At 36.1% G+C, this 19,644-nt stretch overlaps 1 long non-coding RNA gene across 1 annotated transcript; it reads left to right on the top strand.

The window, feature by feature from the left end:
* The first annotated feature begins 15,367 nt into the window (after positions 1–15,367).
* On the top strand, positions 15,368–18,069 carry LOC108954924. Its single transcript, XR_001980959.2, has 2 exons — positions 15,368–16,014; positions 16,263–18,069. It is a non-coding gene; the product is annotated as an uncharacterized LOC108954924 (long non-coding RNA).
* Positions 18,070–19,644: the final 1,575 nt, after the last annotated feature.

Below are 19,644 nucleotides of genomic sequence, written 5' to 3'. Positions count from 1 at the left end.
AGGACAAAGGCTAGGGACTGCACTGAGAACTCAAGGCGGCAACATTTAAGAGAAAGAACGAAGCCGTTCGCTTTGGTGTTGCCGGAGAGGGAGCGTGTAGAATTGTTTGCTTCTGCACCAGGGGACAGCTCAATCCTCCCTTTCATCTTTTGCTTCTCTTACTCGTTCTTTTCAATAGCATCGATAGGCTGAAAATCACTGCATAAGAAAAATTTCTATTTCCCCCCTTCTTTTTTCTTCCCTTCTTGTTTTGCTGAATCAAGTTGATCAACATCAACACATAAGACACAAATGAATGACCTTAAATTTTGGGTCAGTCACTACTTTAGCCTTACCTTGGTGCAAATTACTCATTATATCTTCGTTTATTTTGCGAAAACGAATGACTTGGAATATATTTTCCTGAAAATGATCTTTTATATCGCTCGGAATAATTATTGAAAAATATTTTCATTATAAATAATCATTTATGTCTAAACATTTTCATGTATGGTGAAAATAAAATATGTTCATTTATTTGTATGAGTGATACGAGTGATCGTATTTAAAAAATATTTTTCACATCACTTATTTTTTGCGAACCAAACTGAGCCTTATTATCGATTAAGTTGGATACCGGTGACCAAATTAGCCCGATATAATGGTTCGATCGGCCCATGATGTTTTTGGGCCCTCTTGCTTGGCCTGTGGGTTGGGCTGAGCTCGAATAGAAACCTAGGCCCAATCTTTGAGGTCGTGCTCTTTTCCAGTCCTAACCCGAACTACAGCCTTCAATTCTTGGCACCCCTTTGACCCTCGTGCTCTTCTTTGATTTTTCTCCTCTCCGAAGTTCCGTAATTCCGACCAAAATCATCTAGATTTACCTTGCACTTTTGTGGTCGACGGCATACTTTATCTCCAAATCTGATGTCATCACACGGTCCGAGAATTCTAGTGATTGTTGACAAATTGAATTGTTTCATTTTTAAATATTCATCGGTCCTCAAAATTTGGCGTGACCGCATACATAACAGCACATCAGAATACTAGCTAAAAAAATCTCGAGTGATGACGTTCACCCTGAGTCAACTTCGACCGCCCCGAAATGGGCATGACATATTCAACTTCGACCACGGCGGGCATGACCGAACCAACTTCGACCATCTATTCCAAAACACGTTGACTTTTCTTTGCCCTCGGCCAGATGCAAAAGGCGGGTAAATCGAGAAGAACCTCAAATTTCACGAGGCAAGAATCATAGCTAAAGCTTAGACATTCCTAAGAGTTATCGAACGAGGTTGGACAAGGGTTCGAAGCTGATTCCGAGATTGAAGTCGTCTTCGAAGAAGTAGACATGGATACGGACATGCGAAGCTTTGTCCAAAACGAAAATGGCTGTGCACGAAAGGCTTGAGGAACCGGCCGGCGATCCCAAGATTCTCATCGCTATGCAAAACTCCATTTGGCCGGCATTTGCTCCTTCCCTAGCGGAAATCGAATTTCTTTTCTGCTCCGCGTCACCTAGTACGTAACGAAATGTATTTTACCAAAAGTCAAACCAGCCTCGACAAGAGCTCTCTATATAATCTGCCGATCACCACTTCTTCATTCCATGGCACCTCTTGAGCTTTGATTTAGCTTTCCTTTTCTCACATTTTTCTTCTTTGCCATTTTTTTTTGAACGATCGACAGCAGCTATGCCGTTTAGTTGGGTGTGGGGTGTTGTTGCGGTTCAACCTCACCACGACATCAATTGACAAAGGGTTTGATTCCGGGGTTTGGTTGAGCCGCAACAATATCCCGCACCACAAAACTACCGCATCATTTTTTTTTTTTAGAAAAAAATTATAATTGTAATATGAAGCTCATTTAATTCTTTCTAGGGAAAGTTTAGTGCACAATGTTCTTCAATGTCTTGATTGATTTATTTTTATTTTCACTATTTTGTTCCTTCGTCATTTTTTGAATGATCTACTATTTTTATGGCATTTAGTTGGACGTGAGGTGTTGTCACAGTTCAAGCTCACCATGACATCAATTGATGAAGGTATGATTTCAAGGTTTGGTTGAGCTGGGTCAATAACTTGTGCCTTGGAACTGCCGTAATTTTGTTTATTTACTTATCTTTCCTTGTAATATTAAGTCTATGTAATTTTTAAACATAAAATTTACTACACATTATTTCTCACCGTCTTGATTTAGCTTTCTTTTCTTACTTTTATGTTCTTTCGCCATTTTTTTTTTGAATGATCGATGGTGGCTATGGCATTTAGTTGAGTGCGGGGTGTTGTCGCGGTTCAACCTCACCGTGACATCAATTAATGAAGGGTTTGACTTCAAGGTTTGGTTGAGTCGCGCCAATATCCCGTGTCCTGAAATTGCGGTGGTTTTTTTTTTTTTTCCTTTCCAAATCTATACTTGTAATGTGAAGTTTATTAATTCTTTTAGGGGAAATTTAGCACACATTGTTCCTCATTGTCTTGATTTTTTTTTTCTTTTCACTATTTTGTTCCTTTGCCATTTTTGAATGGTCTACTATTTTCGTGGCATTTAATTGGGTGCGAGGTGTTTTCGCGGTTCAACCTCACCATGACATCAATACTAAGGTTTGAATCAAGGTTTGATTGAGCCGTGCCAATATCCCGTGCCACGAAACTATTGTAGTTTTGTTTATTTATTTATTTATCCTTGTACTATGAAATCCATTTAATTTTTAAACATGAAATTTACTACACATTATTTCTCATAATCTTGATTTAGCTTTTCTTTTCTTAGTTTTTTCTTCAATATCTTGATTTTTTTTTTTTTTCTTTTTTTTTCCATTTTTTGAATGATCTACTATTTTTATGACATTTAGTTGGGTGTGAGGTGTTGTCGCGGTTCAACCTCACTGTGACATCAATTGATGAAGGTTTGATTTCAAGGTTTGGTTGAGCCGTGTCAATACCTCGTGCCATGAAACTGCCATAGTTTTGTTTATTTACTTATTTTTACTTGTAATATTAAGTTTATATAATTTTTAAATGTGAAATTTACTATACACTATACATTGTTTCTCACTGTCTTGATTTAGCTTTTCTTTTCTCATTTTTCTGTTCTTTTGCCCCTATTTTTTTGAATGATCGATGGTAGCTATGGCATTTAGTTGGTGCGTTCTTTTGCCATTTTTTTAATGATTGTGTTGTCTCGGTTCAACCTCACCACGACATCAATTAACGAAGGGTTTGATTTCAGGGTTTGGTTGAGCCGCGTCAATATCCCATGCCATGAAACTGCTTTAGTGTTTTTTTTTTTTTCTTGATTTAGTTTTTCTTTTCTCACTTTTTTTGTTCTTTTGCCATTTTTTGAACGATCGACATTAGCTATGGCATTTAGTTGGGTGCGGGGCGTTTATACTTGTAATATGAAGTTTATTTAATTCTTTTTAAGGGAAATTTAGTGCACATTATTCCTCACTATCATGATTTTGCTTTTTTTTTTTTCACTATTTTGTTCCTTTGCCATATTTTGAATGGCCTACTATTTTTATGGCGTTTAGTTGGGTTTGAGGTGTTGTCGTGTTCCACCTCACCATGACATAAATTAATGAAGGTTTGATTCTAGGGTTTGGTTAAGCCGCACCAATATCCTATGTCACGAAACTGCCGTAGTTTTGTTTATTTATTTATTTATCTTTGTAATATGAAGTCTATTTAATTCTTTAACATGAAGTTTACTACACACCGTTTCTCATCATCTTGATTTAGCTTTTCTTTTTTCGCTTTTTAGTTCTTTTGCCTTTATTTCGAACAATTGATGGTAGCTATGGCATTTAGTGGGGTGAGGGTCGTTGTTGTGGTTCAACCTCACCGTGACATTAATTGGCAGAGGTCTTGATTCTAGGGCTATGGTTGAGTCATACCAATATCCTGTGCCATAAAACTGCTGTAGTGTTTTTTTTTTTTTAAATCTATACTTGTAATTTGAAGTTTATTTAATTCTTTTTGAAGTCTATTTAATTCTTTAACATGGGAGAAATGTAGCACACATTTTTCCTCAATGTCTCGATTTAGTTTTTTTTTTTTTTTTTGCACTATTTTGTTCCTTTGCCATTTTATGAATAATCTAATATTTTTAGGGTGTTTAGTTGGGTGCGAGGTGTTATTGTGGTTCCAACTCACCATGGTATCAATTGACGAAGGTTTGATTCGAGGGTTTGGTTGAGCCGCACTAATATCCCGTGCCATGAAACTGCCGTAGTTTTGTTTATTTATTTTTGTAATATGAAGTCTATTTAATTCTTAAACGTGAAATTTACTACACATTGTCTCTCGTTGTCTTGATTTTGCTTTTCGTTTCTCACTTTTTTGTTCTTTCGCCATTTTTTTCAACGATCGACGGAATTTTGTTGGGTGCGGGGTGTTGTTGTGGTTCAACCTCACCATCAGTTGATGAAGGGTTTGATTCCAAGGTTTGGTTGAGCCACGCCAATATCCCATGCCACGAAATTATTGTAGTATTATTTATTTATTTATTTATTAAATCTATACTTGGTAATATGAAGTTTATTTAATTGTTTTTGGGGGAAATGTTGCACACATTATTCCTCAATGTCTTGATTTTTTTTTCATCATAATTTTGTTCCTTTGCCATTTTATGAATAATCTACTATTTTTATGGCGTTTAGTTGGGTGTGAGGTGTTGTTGCGTTCAACCTCACTGTGACATTAATCGACGAAGGTTTGATTCTAGGGCATGGTTGAGCCGCACCAATATCCCATGCCACGAAACTACCATAGTTTTGTTTATTTATTTATCCTTGTAATATGAAGTCTATTTAATTCTTTAATGTGAAATTTACTATATATTGTTTCTCATTGTCTTGATTTAGCTTTTCTTTTTTTACTTTTTTGTTCTTTTGCCTTTATTTTGAACGATTGACGATAGCTATGGCATTTAGTCGGGTGAGGGACGTTGTTGCGGTTCAACCTCACCGTGACATCAATTGACAAAGGGTTTCATTTTAGAGCTAGGTTGAGTTGTGCCAATATCTTGCGCCATGAAACTGCTATAGTGTTTTTAATTTTTTTTAAAAAAAAAAGCTATACTTGTGATTTGAAGTTTATTTAATTCTTTTTGGGGGAAATGTAGCGCACATTGTTCCACAATGTCTAGATTTAGTTTTTTCTCTCACTATTTTATTCCTTTTCCATTTTATGAATGATTTACTATTTTTATGGCGTTTAGTTGGGCACAAGGTGTTATCTTGGTTCAACCTCACCATGATATCAATTAATGAAGGTTCGATTTCGAGGTTTGGTTGAGCTGCACCAATATCTCATGCCACGAAACTACCATAATTTTATTTTATTTATTTATCCTTGTAATATGAAGTCTATTTAATTCTTAAAAGTGAAATTTACTACACATTGTTTCTTGTCGTCTTGATTTAGCTTTTCTTTTCTCACTTTTTTGTTCTTTCACTATTTTTTTGAACGATTGACAGTAGCTATGGCATTTTGTTGGGTGCGGGGCGTTGTGGCGGTTTAACCTCACCATGACATCAATTGACGAAGGGTTCGATTCCAGGGTCTGGTTGAGCCACGCTAATATCTCATGCCATGAAACTGCTATAGTGTTTTTTTTTTTTTAAATTTATGCACGTAATATCAAGTTTATTTAATTCTTTTAGGGGAAATTCAGTACACATTGTTCCTCACAATCTTAGTTCAGTTTTTTTTTTTTTTTCACTTTTTTGTTCCTTTGCCATTTTTGGAATGATCTACTATTTTTAAGGCATTTAGTTGGGTGTGAGGTGTTGTGGTGGTTCAACTTCATAGTGGTATCAATTGACAAGGTTTGGTTCCAAGGCCTGGTTGAGCTATGCCAACATCCCGTGCGATGAAAATGTTGTATCTTTGTTTATCCATGTAATATGAAGTCTGATTAATTCTTAAATGTGAAATTCACTACACATTGTTTCTCATCGTCTTGATTTAGCTTTTCTTTTCTCACATTTTTGTTCTTTCGCCATTTTTGGAATGATTGAGAGTAGCTATGGTGGGTGCAAGGTGTTGTCATAGTTCAACCTCACCATGGCATGAATTAACGAGATTTTGATTCTAAGATTTGGTTGATCTGTGCCAATATCTTGTGCCACAAAACTGTCGTAGCTTTGTTTATTTATTCTTGTAATATGAAGTCTATTTAATTCTTAAACGTGGAATTTAGCACACAATTGTTCCTCTATGTAGTGATTTAGTTTTTTTTTTTTTTTTCTTTTCACTTTTTTGTTCCTTTGCCATTTTTGGAATGATGTACTACTTTTATGGCATTTAGTTAGATTTGAGGTGTTGTCGCAGTTCAACCTTACCATGACATCAATTGACGAGGGTTTGATTCCAGAGTTTGGTTGAGTCGCGCCAATATATCATGCCATGAAACTGCTGTAGTTTTTATATATTTATTCTTGCAATAGGAAGTTTATTTAATTCTTTTAGGTGAAATATACTGCACATTGTTCCTTCTTGTCTTGATTTAGTTTTCCTCTCACTTCTTTGTTCCCTCAACATTTTCTGAATGATCCATGATATCTATGGCATTTAGTTGGGTTTGGTTGTTGTCGCGGTTCAACCTCACAGGTGACATCAATTGAAGAGGATTTGATTCTAGAGTTTGGTTGAGCCGCACCGAAATCCCATGCCATGAGACTATCATAGTTTTTATTTATTTATTTATCTTGTAATATGAAATTCATTTAATTTTTTATGTGAAATTTATCGCACACTATTCCTCATTGTCTTGATTTAGTTTATCTTCTCACTTCTTAGTTCCCTCGACATTTTCTAAGTGACCCGCAATAGCTATGGCATTTAGTTGGATTCGGGGTATTGTTGTAGTTCAACCTCACCATGACATCAATTAACGAATTAACGAGTCTTTGATTTTAGGGTTTGGTTGAGCTGCGCCAATACCCTTTGCCATGAAATTGTCGTGTATATATATATATATATATAATGTATTTATCCTTGTAATATGAAGTTTATTAAATTCTTTTAGGTAAAATTTACTGCGCAGCATTGTTTTTCACTGTCTTGACTTAGTTTTTTCCTCACTTTTATGGTTCCTTCGACATTTTCTGAATGATTGGTGATTTCTATGGCATTTAGTGGGTTTTGAGGTGTTGTTGTGGTTCAACCTCATCATGACATCAATTGACAAGAGCTTGATTCTAGGGTTTGGTTGAGCTGCGCCAATATCTCGAGCCAAGAAACTACTATATTTTTCTTTAACCTATCCTAGTAATATGAATTTTATTTAATTCTTTTACATGAAATTCGCTACATATTGTTTCTCATTGTCAATTTTTTAAAGTATCTCACATCACTAGTGTATGGAGTTTATATGCTTTGGATATACATTTGGTATCTCTCTATTTATCAGCTTAAGATTCTGGTTGGAAAGTATTAGAGCCAGGTTTTGCCTTAATCTACTTTGCATGTGTGGTCCCCCCATTCGTCAAATTTCACATGCCGTTGTTAATCCGGTCTGTACACATGAGAGGGGATGTTTATGCACTCTTTATATACATGTGATCTTCTTCTATCTATCAGTTTAAGAGATAATTTAATAGGTATGTGTAGAACAATAATCTACAAATCAAGCACATCTGTCTTGCATCAAATGATTCTTGTGTGATATTTCACTTGATTGCGTGGCAAGGGATTGAAAGCAGTTTATCTGTCTATTTTATCTCTAGCAAATAGATTTGGAAGACAACACAATTTCAGCTCAGCTCAGCGATCTAGCAGCTATTTATCATTGAGCTTTCTCCTGTCTAAAGAATTGAAGTCAATTTGGCTTCGACGTTTTTGTGGTTTTCCTATATAGAAGTTAGGAACTTGGATGATATATATATAAATATATTTGTGTTTTGTCGTCATATATTGCAATCCTTCGTGCCCTTGTACTCCTTTGAGAAGTTATTCAAACTTATAATCTCTTGGTCTCGCCGGATTCATAGTCGTCGAAGGAGGAGGTGATCTTGTTGATGATATGCACGTGTCTCGTTAAACTAGATATATTCATGTCAACTAACCAAAAAGTACGGTTTTGCAAGTGAACGTCAACATCCGATCTTGATATAACTCCTCTTGATTCAAAATCTCAATGTGGGCGTATATATATATTGGTTATTAAAGTAAAAATAAAGATATGCACAATCAAAAGAGATATACATACAATCTTGAGAGATACAGATAATCAATGATAACATCATAATTGCTTCTAACGTAGGAAAGTAAAATATTGTAGAAAATCATAAAAATCTCTAAATTAATATCGCTAGCAAAAACGATGAGCCAAAGATGAAATATATGAATTGGAAGTCGATCTTAAATTTCGAATCATTTGAAAATCGAGGGAAAAAGAAGAAGAAGAGGAGAGACATCTCCATTGAAATTATCTTGGCTTTTGCTCATGAATGAAACTATTCAAAAATTAATCCTATGTCTCGAGAAAAATATCATCTAATGCAATCTTTATCCACAAAGAAGTAAGAACTGTGCTATGTCTTTTTTAAAAAAATATAAATTATTGATAACCTCTGAGAAAATTAGAGATAATCGTGCAAGTTAATAGCAACAAACTCCCTCACAACCTATCGCATTGACTCACTAATCTCTCTATATATTGAAGCTTTCTCACTCTACAACAACTTCCATCATTTGAAAAATTATCATCAATCCACGCCACCTTTCTTAGCTCTCTCTCCGGAACCCTAATTTACGCCATCGATGATGGCCTCCAATCCCGTCGTCCTTCTCCTCATCTTGCTCTCCTCGTGCGTCTGGATTTCCTTCTCGGGAAACCCGAGCCCGTCTCCTCCGGGCGGGGACGATGATACGTCGCTGCCCTGCATCGCGAAGCTGATGCCGTGCACGCCATACCTTTCGCCGACGCCGAAATCGCCGCCGGCTGTTTGCTGCGTCCCACTGAAGGAGGTCATCGCGACTGAGGCCAAGTGCCTCTGCCAGCTCTTCAACGACGCGGACATCCTCAGGAGCTTCAACATCAGCCAGGACGATGGGCTGGCGCTCGCCAAGGCATGCGGTGCCACTGCCGACGTCTCGCAGTGCAAGACAGGTCAGTGATTTCTCCTTTCTTTTGTGGTTTCGTGTTCGGATCTAATCGGTTTATGTATTCATGTTCCATGCAAGTGCGAGTGATTGGTACGTGGCCTCGGTCTTTTTACTGTTTAACGAAGTCAAGTGATTATAAGATCAATGGTGGCGCTCGAATCCATCTGGTATACGAAGGCTCGTGTGGTCTATTGCTGTTAAGCTGTTTTCGTTTTGAATCAGGCCTTTGATTGATCATACGTGATTGAATGATGACTAGAAATATGGAATTTGAATACTCGATATAATCGGCTTATATGTAAAATTGCATATACATATCTTTCGATCTCATTGCAGACAAAGTAAGTGATCACAAACACGAGCAAAAACTTCTGGCCAAAGTAATTTTTTTTTTCTCTGGTTATAGGAGGAGCTCCAAAAAGTTCACCAGCAGCACCACCATCTCCAACACCATCTCATGGTGAGTTTTCGACTTCTTTTCCTGTGTAATATAAGTCATTTCGAGGGCAAATCACGTCTTTTAATTTAGTATTTTACAGATCTTATTCGATTGTTGACTGGGTTCTTGCAAATTTTTTCGTCTGTGCAGGAGCTGCAGCAAGCAACTCAAGTGGAGCACCCAAGAGTTCTAAGAATGGTGCAACCGAAGTGATCCCTCACTTTTTCGGATTAGGAATATTAGTTGCAACTTCTATGGTCTTCTTAATTTCAGGCATTGTAGGATTTTAGGATTAGGTCTGTCAATGGTTTTAGTTTGGTGACTTTGGTAGAACTTTACTTATTTCATCACTTTAGTGAGATGCTTGAGGATTATACACATCTGTTCGTCTGTCTTATTTCTTACTTACCGCTGCTTTGAGTTTTCAACTTCATTTTCCAGGTCATATTCATCAATTTCTTGATCTCCTGATTCACCGCAAAACTTTCTTACGAAAAATTTGTTGATGATTTTCCGGTTCATGCTCACTAGCCCAAGTTACATGGGTTCCCTCCAAAAAACAGAAAAATAGCTCTCTGAAGATGTTGTTATTTGATATAAGAACAAGATCAACATAATAGAACAGATGTTTCTTTTGTCCCTTACAGGCAATCAGAAAATTAAGAAATAGTTAATATATTCAAGATAATTATATATTTACAAAATATCGTCTCAATTCATATTATTTCATTAGATCCGTGTCCTTCCAAAGGTTGGAGTGGATACAAAATGTTCCATAAAATTTCATTCTTGAACAAAAATACATTTTTTTTTTAAATTTCTTTCTTCCTTTCCATGATTAGTTATACCATGATTTTGAATCGGAAGCGAGATTTCAAGAAATGACATAGTGCATAATTACTTCTTCAATGTATGTTGTTCATATATATTATATATTATTTTATTTTATTTTTGAAATACCCACAATTAGAGTACGAAAGGTACGGCATAATAAGTTTAAAAATACAAATATTTATAGAGCAATAACTTCACATAATTATGTAATCCATTCGCTATCTCGACTAAATATTGAATCCCGTTTCCACCTCAATGGTGTATAGCATTCCTAATTTCACAAAATCGAAAGCAATGCGTGTAAATGATTTGGTAAAGTCTTCGTCAAGCAGATTTCCTTATTTACAGAATTTTATTTATGAAAATTTTCCTTTCCAACGAGATCTTGTCGCCATGTAACTCTCAATGCAACTCATGCGGTCCCTGTTACATAAATTCTCGCAGTAGCAGCAGATAGCACAGCAGGCGTCTATACGAACTGCTACCGCTTCAGTCCAACACAGAAGAGAGAGAGAGAGAGAGAGAGAGAGAGAGAGAGAGAGAGAGAGAGAGCCCTTTTGTTGTTAGTTGTTACCTCTTCTGTGACCATATTATGAATCTACGGGAGAGAGAGAATTTGTAAATGTTTCCTCTGTCGTGACAGCTCATGCTGGATCTAATAAGGACCACCCTAGGTTTTGCAGGCTCAAAGCAAAGGTGCTATGGCCTCTCTTCTATTTTATTTTTTTTTTTTTTAAATTCTTGATTTGTCTTTTATCCTTTTTGTAATTAGTGCTGAGGAATGTGCAATTTCCCTTTTAACAGCTACCTAGTCAAAAAAAAAAAAAAAAAAAAAAAAAAAAAAAAAAAAAAACCACTACTTTGATTGGTTCACACGAGTTCTATCACTTCAATTAACCATGGCAAGAAACGAACCACATCATTTTAGACTTAAGAGGCTACGTTCAATCGTCAAGATAAATTTTTGTATAAAAATACGATAAGGTTGAAACAAAGAACCCTAGATTGATTGTGTTCATGTCTTGTCCAAACAGCGACGATGCTATCTTATGAAGATGCTATTTATTCTTGGATTGCTTATTAATATGTTAAGCTTATTCTAATTTGATCCCATTAAGTTTTCTAAATGAAGACTTTACCTTAGAAAGAACTTTAAAACCCAAGCTACAATGAAAAGAAAATTCAATTTATACCCATAACGTATTACTTTATGCGCGTATTGTTTTAGGACATATATTTGCATATTCTTTGTGTCACAATTCTTATATAATAGAATTGTGTTCACAGTTATAAGTTCTTTGATTTCTTTGATTTCTTTGACACTATTTAAACGGTTGGATAGATATTTCCAAAACTCACATTTGACGCACACAAGGATTAATCATATTTAAGAGTGCGGTTGTTTCGCGAAAAATTTATAAATTGAAAAATGTTTTTTCTAAAAATGATTGCCTGTATTGATTACAAAAATAAATGAATAAAAATATTTTCATTGTCTATGAAAATATTTAGGCATAGATTAATGTTGATAATAAAAATATTTTTCTTGATTAATAATCAAAGCAATATAGTCATTTTTGGGAAAATGTTTCCTAAATTTTTTATTTTTCACAAAACAAAAAGAGCCTAAGTTTAGAGATAGATTATCAATATTTTGGATTTCAAACATTATCATACCTTATAATCATATAAAAATGATATATATATATATATATATATATATAGTCGAGTGGGGAAGTGAATATCTATGTGGCTGAATGGAACCTTCAATCGATCGATTAGATAAGCGGACTCTAATTGTTAACATCTACAACACGGTAAAGCCTCACTCGGAAAAACACCCTCTAGCTTCTTCGCTCTGGGATTGTACCTTCAAAAAGTAAACAAATAAAATAAAAAAGGCCACATCGCCATTGTTGACGACCTCTTGAGTTGTAGTTCGATGATTCTCCCTCTCTTCTTCGATTTTGCAGCCATATTCTTCTCTCTTATCGTTTGTTTAAGCAAAGAGCCCAAACTTCTAAAGTTCATTAACGCATTAAAAATCGTCTTTTCGTTATTTTCATAATTTTCTCCATAAAATACCACCAAACAGTTCAAAATCAATATAATCAACTTGTGACACGGAATTCAAAATGAGATTTAGATTGAACTGAACTTGCCCAAAATTTTCGTGCTGAATAAGAACAGTTTGTATTCGGGGTTGGGTCAAGAACAAACACTCGGGGCTTTTGCAATCCTCGAACTAAAACGACCATTGACACCCCTACTAATAGCTCCTTAGCTTTTGGCATGCTTGTTGAGACCTCTTCTATCATGCGTTTCCTTATAAATCTCAAAGCCATGTGAAAGGATCATAAGTCATTGTCCCACTATAGATTTTGCGCGATCTGCTCTATCATGGCTGGATAGCCAAGGACATCTTTTTAAATGAGGATTCTTTAAAGCAAGGGCTTCTAGCCCCCTGATTCCTCTAAGCTCATCATAATATGCCCAAAAAAAGAAAGAAATTATTTAAATTTTTCTTAGGTTAAACTGTACGCATAACCCTTCAAAGTTCAGGAGGACAGGGTTCACCCCGGGCCTCTTGAAGGCATCCTTTTACCTTTCTTTTACTATTTCCGAGATTTTTTTTCCCTTTTCATATATAAGTCAATAAATAATTCTATTATTTCCTTTTCGGTGGTTGATGATTAGATAGAAAATGTCTGTTTCTTAACACGATCATCTATAAAACCATAAGTAAGAACTCATGTCTTGTGATGAATCATAGAGTTTAGTTTCTTTTCAAGTGAACACTAATGCAATAATTAACTTTTGGTGCCTCAAAAAAGATTCATCCGGCTACAAATTTTAAACTTTAAGTCAAGTAATCTGAAAATTTTGCCCTCCTCATTAGAATTCTGGCTCCGTCACTGCACGAGAATATATACCAAGAAATTGAATTTCAGAAGAGAGAGAGGAAGAGAGTTTCTTCGTAGTAGAAAATTATCCCATCCGGCTACAAATCTTGAAAGGTTGGGAATATCTAATTATGAGAAGAAAATAATAATTTGCAAAGTATCATTAACACCAACAACGCCCCTTGTAAGAGCATTAACATATATATAGAGGCTTGGATCTGCTTTAGTGTCGATTAGCCATTTGCTCTAACTCATTAACAGTTTAATGTTAGTACTATGCAGTGTGTTTTGTCGTGATCGCGACAACAGTAGAGATGTTTGATCAAATGAAAAAGATTATCATCGCACAAAAAAGTAGAGTTTGTTAGTGTCAAGATGAACTTTAATTGAGAAAGGTTTTGTGCTTAAAGGTTTCTTTCTCTAATGTTAAATGACTACTTTACGTAAAACCACCTCTTTATATTGAGAGTTAGGTAGCTTTTATATTTTCGAAAGTAACTTTTCTCTCGAATAGAGCCTACAACCACCATTTCTCCTCCTCCTCCGTTTTTAACTCAAACTTATAGAACACCGTGAATTAAATAGAACCTTTACTACAGTTATTTGGGCTTAATTAATACTTTAAATAGTATCTTTTGCCACATATACAGCATGTTTTAAAAGCCTTTCATTTCTCTTAGTAATATAAAGTGGTGTTTGCATTGAAGGACAACAACTATACCAAGCAATTCGAAACTAAGTGAGCTATATGCATTCACCATTCAGGAAGAGCAACGTAGGTCATTGAGTGTACTTATTTTTTCTTCCATTTGGTATTTTTAAGCAAAAGATATATATTCTTCCTTCTCTCTCTCTTTTTTTTTTTCAATGGACACATGTAATTGTCGATACAATTCTTATATGATAAGTAGGTCGTTTTATTTGGATAACTCCATCCTCGAGGTTGATGTGCCCAAGAAAACTAAATTAGACCATGGTTTATACTTTACTGGATGGACTTAGATCTTCTTAAATAGCTTACAAGTAAAAATATCTCTAAAAGATCTCGATGTGCATGTGCACATAAACTCGAGATTTTACAGGAATTAATCTCTGGTTTATCTTCTAAGTAATATGTCAGCATGGTCTCTTCTTTAAGCACTATTATCAGCTAATAATACCTATAGTTAATGCAGTTCAGCTTAATTTTGATGATAGCAACAAGCAATTTGCTTTCATCAGCTTTGTCAAAAAAGGAGAAAAAGAAGAACCGCCAATATTAGGTGGTGACCCTTTTCTTAAGGAAACTAGAAGAAGAATGTCGGCATATACATCAAGAGACTATGCACACGCCAATTCTTCTGAATGCAGATAATGAACAAACAAGAATGGTCTGATTCATATACAAAACCAAGAAAAGGAAACAGGTTCACGTAATATTCTCCATCTAAGATGCTCTCAACCTTTTCTTCTTCTTTCCTTTTTTTTTTTTGAATTATTTTCCCTCTCTGTTTCTTGCAGAAACCTAATTTTTACTCCTTTCATAACATGCAAAAATTTGGTCCCCTCTCATGTCGCTCTTCCCTTTTCCTTTTAAGCTTAGCCCACACAGTCACTGTGTCCATGCTTTTCTTTTGTGTGTGTGTGTGTGTGTGTGTGTGTGTGTGTGTGTGTGTGAGAGAGAGAGAGAGAGAGAGAGAGAGAGAGAGAGAGAGTTAATTAATTCACTTACAGTTAACAGCGACAGTAGATATAGAAAAACTCGCAGTCTCCGCTAACTCGCCCTCTAGGCTGACCTTTCTGCGAACATGCATGGTGATATTGCTTTTGGCGTGACAATATTCAATTTGCACCAATTTTTTGGGACCACCCCTTCATTGTTTCTTTTTTCCTATTTCTCTGTTCTTATTTAATTTATACCCTGAGCTTTTCGCTCTCCCCCACTATTCTATTCATAAAAAGGGGAAAAAAAAAAAGAATTCAAATTCATGATAACGCTTCATCAAAACCTCACTTTCCAAAAAAAAAAGAAAAAGAAAATGGAATCTCCTCATTTTTCCTCTATATTTATAGCCCTTTATCTTCTCACTTCTCTTTGTGACCTCTAATAACGAAGAAGAAGAACCGTCATCGTCGCAGGCCGGCGCATCCGACCGAGCGCCATGTCGCGCATCCGACCGAGCGCCATGTCGCGTCCTCATCGCGCACCACTATCAGATGAAGCTGCCAGCGTGATCTCAACTTTTCTGGTCTCTTAAAGGAAAGATCAGATCATGTGGCAGCTTCACCTGTTGCTGGGAGCTCGAGAAAACCCTAATTCCAGATTTTTGTCTCCGGTCATGCTGGCGTCCTTCTTCGAAAGGTACAAGAAGTTTCCGAATAAGATATCTGGCGATCATCTGAACTAATTTGGGTTACTGTAGTTCTGTACTGCAATTTCCTGTCTGAGGAAATAATCAGGTGTGTCCAGTATGAATTTGTCCCCTTGTCTGTAGAGTCTTTTATTTTAGATTTTTTTTTTTTTTTTTGGGGGTTGAATCATGCCTTCCTTTTTCTTCTGGGGGCTTTCTGGTGTAGGGTTTTGAGGCAAGAACGGTTGTCATCTGTTCGGGATTGGAGGGTCCATTGAAATTCTAACTTTTGGTCTCAAGGCTCGGTGAAGGGCCTGTACTGTGCGATTAATTTCGAGATCTGTACTTGTGCTTTGGTGATTGAGCGCTATCTATTTTCTCCTGTAATAGTAATCCCGATAATTAATTAGGTAATACATCGATCTCCTCCTCTATCTCTGGTGTGTACATGCCGTACCAATCTCATTATCTGCTCATGTAATTGGATGTTTTTCAAAATGTCTTGCGACTCCTATAGACCATATTTTTAACACTCTTGTGTTTGGTATTCTAAGACCACCCCTTCTCCACCCAACCCCCCCCACCCACCCACACACACACTGATGTCTTCTTTGGTGCAGGAGTGATAGTTAAACCGAAACTCTTTTATATTGAGTAGGTAAAGTGCCAAGGCAAAGAAGATGATAAAGACTACTTAAATATTAAAAGGAAATGGAGATATCAGCTTAGAGGAAGACCAGTCAACACTCAGGTACAGGATTGACCTTAACTAAGTGACATTCGTGCTTGAACGTCTGCAAACGAAAAATGCTCGAACATTATATTTGAAGCTAGTCCACCAACTTTGTTTGACAGATTTGAGTAGATCTGACCATAGGATTAACACTTCCAAGCTAGCATATACTTGAAGAACAAACCTTGATGCATTAAATTGAACAAAACCTATAATGCATTAGGTTGATTAACTAAGTGAAATAACCGAATTTGCAGATTATGTGTAACTATAATTGTTTTTATATGCTTCGTTTTCTCAAGTTTGATTTGCGTCAGCTAGTCACCTGCAGAAAGTAGACATTTTGTCCTCGCCTGTTTTGAAGCTGTGTGTACTGAGAATATTTGAAAATTAGCAGCAACTTAGATGCTGAGCCAGGCGGTTATGTTCAGCTCTCTCCGGCGACACTTGTCAGATGTGTTTGCTTTGATACCACTAATTCATCTTTTCATGAAAGGTACTGTCTGAGCCTTGTAGAAAGCCCAACTAATTTCACTCTCGGTGGTCCTCTTGTCCCTGAGGATGATTATAAGAAAGTTGCCTTTTATTGTTACTGGAATTGATTCTTTCCTGCAATGTTCTCACCCAATTAAGCTTACTTTTGAGGCTATTACAATATGCCGTTGATTAAATGAGACGGTGGTAATAAATATGGAGATCGCATGGAATTCACAGAACGTTCACCATTGTCTGATAATACACACTGTGTTCCATGAATAATAGGAGATCTCACTTCACTATTATTCTTACATTCACTCTGATCGCACATGGGGACTAGGTGGTTTGAAAGCCACCCACCTGTGTTCTTCAAGGTTCACAGATGGTGACATATCCTCTCTCTCTCTCTCTCTCTCTCTCTCACACACACACACACACACACACACGACAGGTTTCTGCCTGTTTCGCTGAAAAGAATAGATGTCTACTACCAGCAAACTATTCTACTTTTTGATTAGGGGACTTATGAGATTGATAGCTTAATTATAGGTTGATTCTTATTCCCAAGGAAATGTTGTTCTATTTTCATTCTACGAATCAAAAGAAAGCCATTAGTATCGCATGGAATTGGTATGGTGAGGGTGGGGCTCATATTTCGCAAAAGCTCGTTGCTTCTCTATTTTCATTCCTTTTATCAGCTGGTATCTTCGTGCGCGCCCGCGCTCGCGTGGAGGTATTGTGGTAATTTAAAAGTTCACGAAGATCCATGTGCTATTCTGGGAATTATAGAAGTTGAACAATTCATTATGAGGATGAGCCTTTATCGATTCTTGTCCCTAGACCTTTTGTGACGCTTTATATTTAGTCATCATATATGACTGTGAGGTTTCAAATGTCAATGCCTTGTCTTTTGTTTTGCCTTTTTCCAAAGCAGAGCATGCTTTTGTCACGTACATATGGACAGGGAAACAACCAACAGGTACCGTAGTGGCACTGCGTTGAAGTTGCTGAAAGAAGATGAAAGAAGTGGGAGGTGAAAGAGATGGATCATGCATACTCGCGCACGGGTGCTGGTTTTGACGGGGTGGACAACCGCTCATCTGCATTATTTTCTTTTATCATTAGTCGGAAAAGACATTACATGGATTCATTTACAGACGATGTGACGGACTGATAGATCTTACCACAATGTAGGAAATATGTTTGAAAATTATAATATGTGTTGTTATAGTAGGAAGAGTGGTATTGATGTGCATTGAACCGGGAGGCCCGGAGAGAGAGAGAGAAAGAGTATAAAGAAGGAGCACGCTTTACGAACCTATGCAATGAAATTTTTTTAGATATCTAGGTATAACATAACAGAATCCAGATATATCCTAGTCAATTCAAGTATATGGAATGAAATAGTTGAGAATTGAGCGTGCGACATTTGGCATATGATGTATTTCTACTAGATACAGAAAGCAAACTCAAGGAGGATTTCCACCTCAACCTTTGGTAAAAAAAATTCCATTAAGTACCCTTAACTTTTGTTAAGTTATGTTATGTTAGTATGACATAGCAAAATGGATAAAATTGTACAGTGGAGATACTTGTCGATTAATCCCATTAATATCTTTCCTTTTTTTCAGATTTAATTATTGCAAATCTCTCTCTTGGTAGAAAATACAGGGACCGTAGCCTAAATGTTACAAAGCTATGCATTTCCTTTTATATGAGTATGAACTATTTGAGTTTGTGGCATTTTATGAAACACACGAGTTCTCAAATTATCTCCCATCTTTCGATCATTAAAATTTCTTTCCTAAACTAATTTGTGATTCGAAACATTAATCTCTTTCCATGCATTTACCAAAAGAGATAACACGTCCCTCTCTTGATTGGGCAAATATTTTTTAAATAAAGTTGATGTTTTGAACTAGTTAGCTAGATTTCCCCTAAAGGAAAACCATCTCTCTCTCTCAACCTTTTTTGGTCTCTTCTACTTTTGGAGGGAGGAAAGGAATTTGACCTAGATCTCTCCCTCCTCCTCCCCTCCCCTCCCCTCCCAGTTCCTTTTCCTTTTATTTTCTTTTGTTTCTTTCCTAATTCTCCCGATCTAGTTTTAGATCTGGGAGCTTTGCTCTCCTAATCTTATATTTGGGAATTTTTCTCTCCGATATAATTATAGATTTTGGAGTTCTAATGAATAAGTATTCTGCCTCCAGTTTCAATGGTGTTCACATCAGTTATGTGCTCATTCAATGTTTTTTCACCGAAAGTTTTGGCACTTTGCATTAGCTACAAAGCTTGCTCTTACAGGTATCGGATTTAAGATTTTTTTCAACATGTTTATATTGTTTGCGTATGGTGATGGTATTGGGGATGCCGAATCTAGGCGCACATCATCGAAAGGCAAAATCGTAATTACAGATAGAGATCTCGACGTGTGCTTATCGCTCATAGTGCTGTGTGATTTGATGATTGGTTGTCGATCATTTCACTTGGATTGAGTTATAGATTTGTTATTGAAGGACGGATTTGTAATGATCTCTACCAAACATGTTATGATGAAACGCCTTGGTTTCTGGCTTTTTGTTTATTTTGGAGATTTATGGATTTGTTTTGTTACTATGACTTTTGATATTCCCTTTCATGTATCAATTTGATAATGAATGGAAATATCTTTTTGATAAAAAAAAAATAACTAGCTAGATTTATTTTTATCATTTGAAAAGAGAAAGTAGAATCAAGAGTATAAAAAATTTATGATAAATAAATACCATAAACATACAAATGCAGTAAATTTACAGTAAAACAGAAACAAAAAGGAGGAAAAGAGAGAACATAT

Source organism: Eucalyptus grandis, chromosome 8 (genome assembly GCF_016545825.1).
Source record: "Eucalyptus grandis isolate ANBG69807.140 chromosome 8, ASM1654582v1, whole genome shotgun sequence".
Classification (NCBI taxonomy): Eukaryota; Viridiplantae; Streptophyta; class Magnoliopsida; order Myrtales; family Myrtaceae; genus Eucalyptus; species Eucalyptus grandis.
This window is presented reverse-complemented; position numbering and strand designations above follow the sequence as displayed.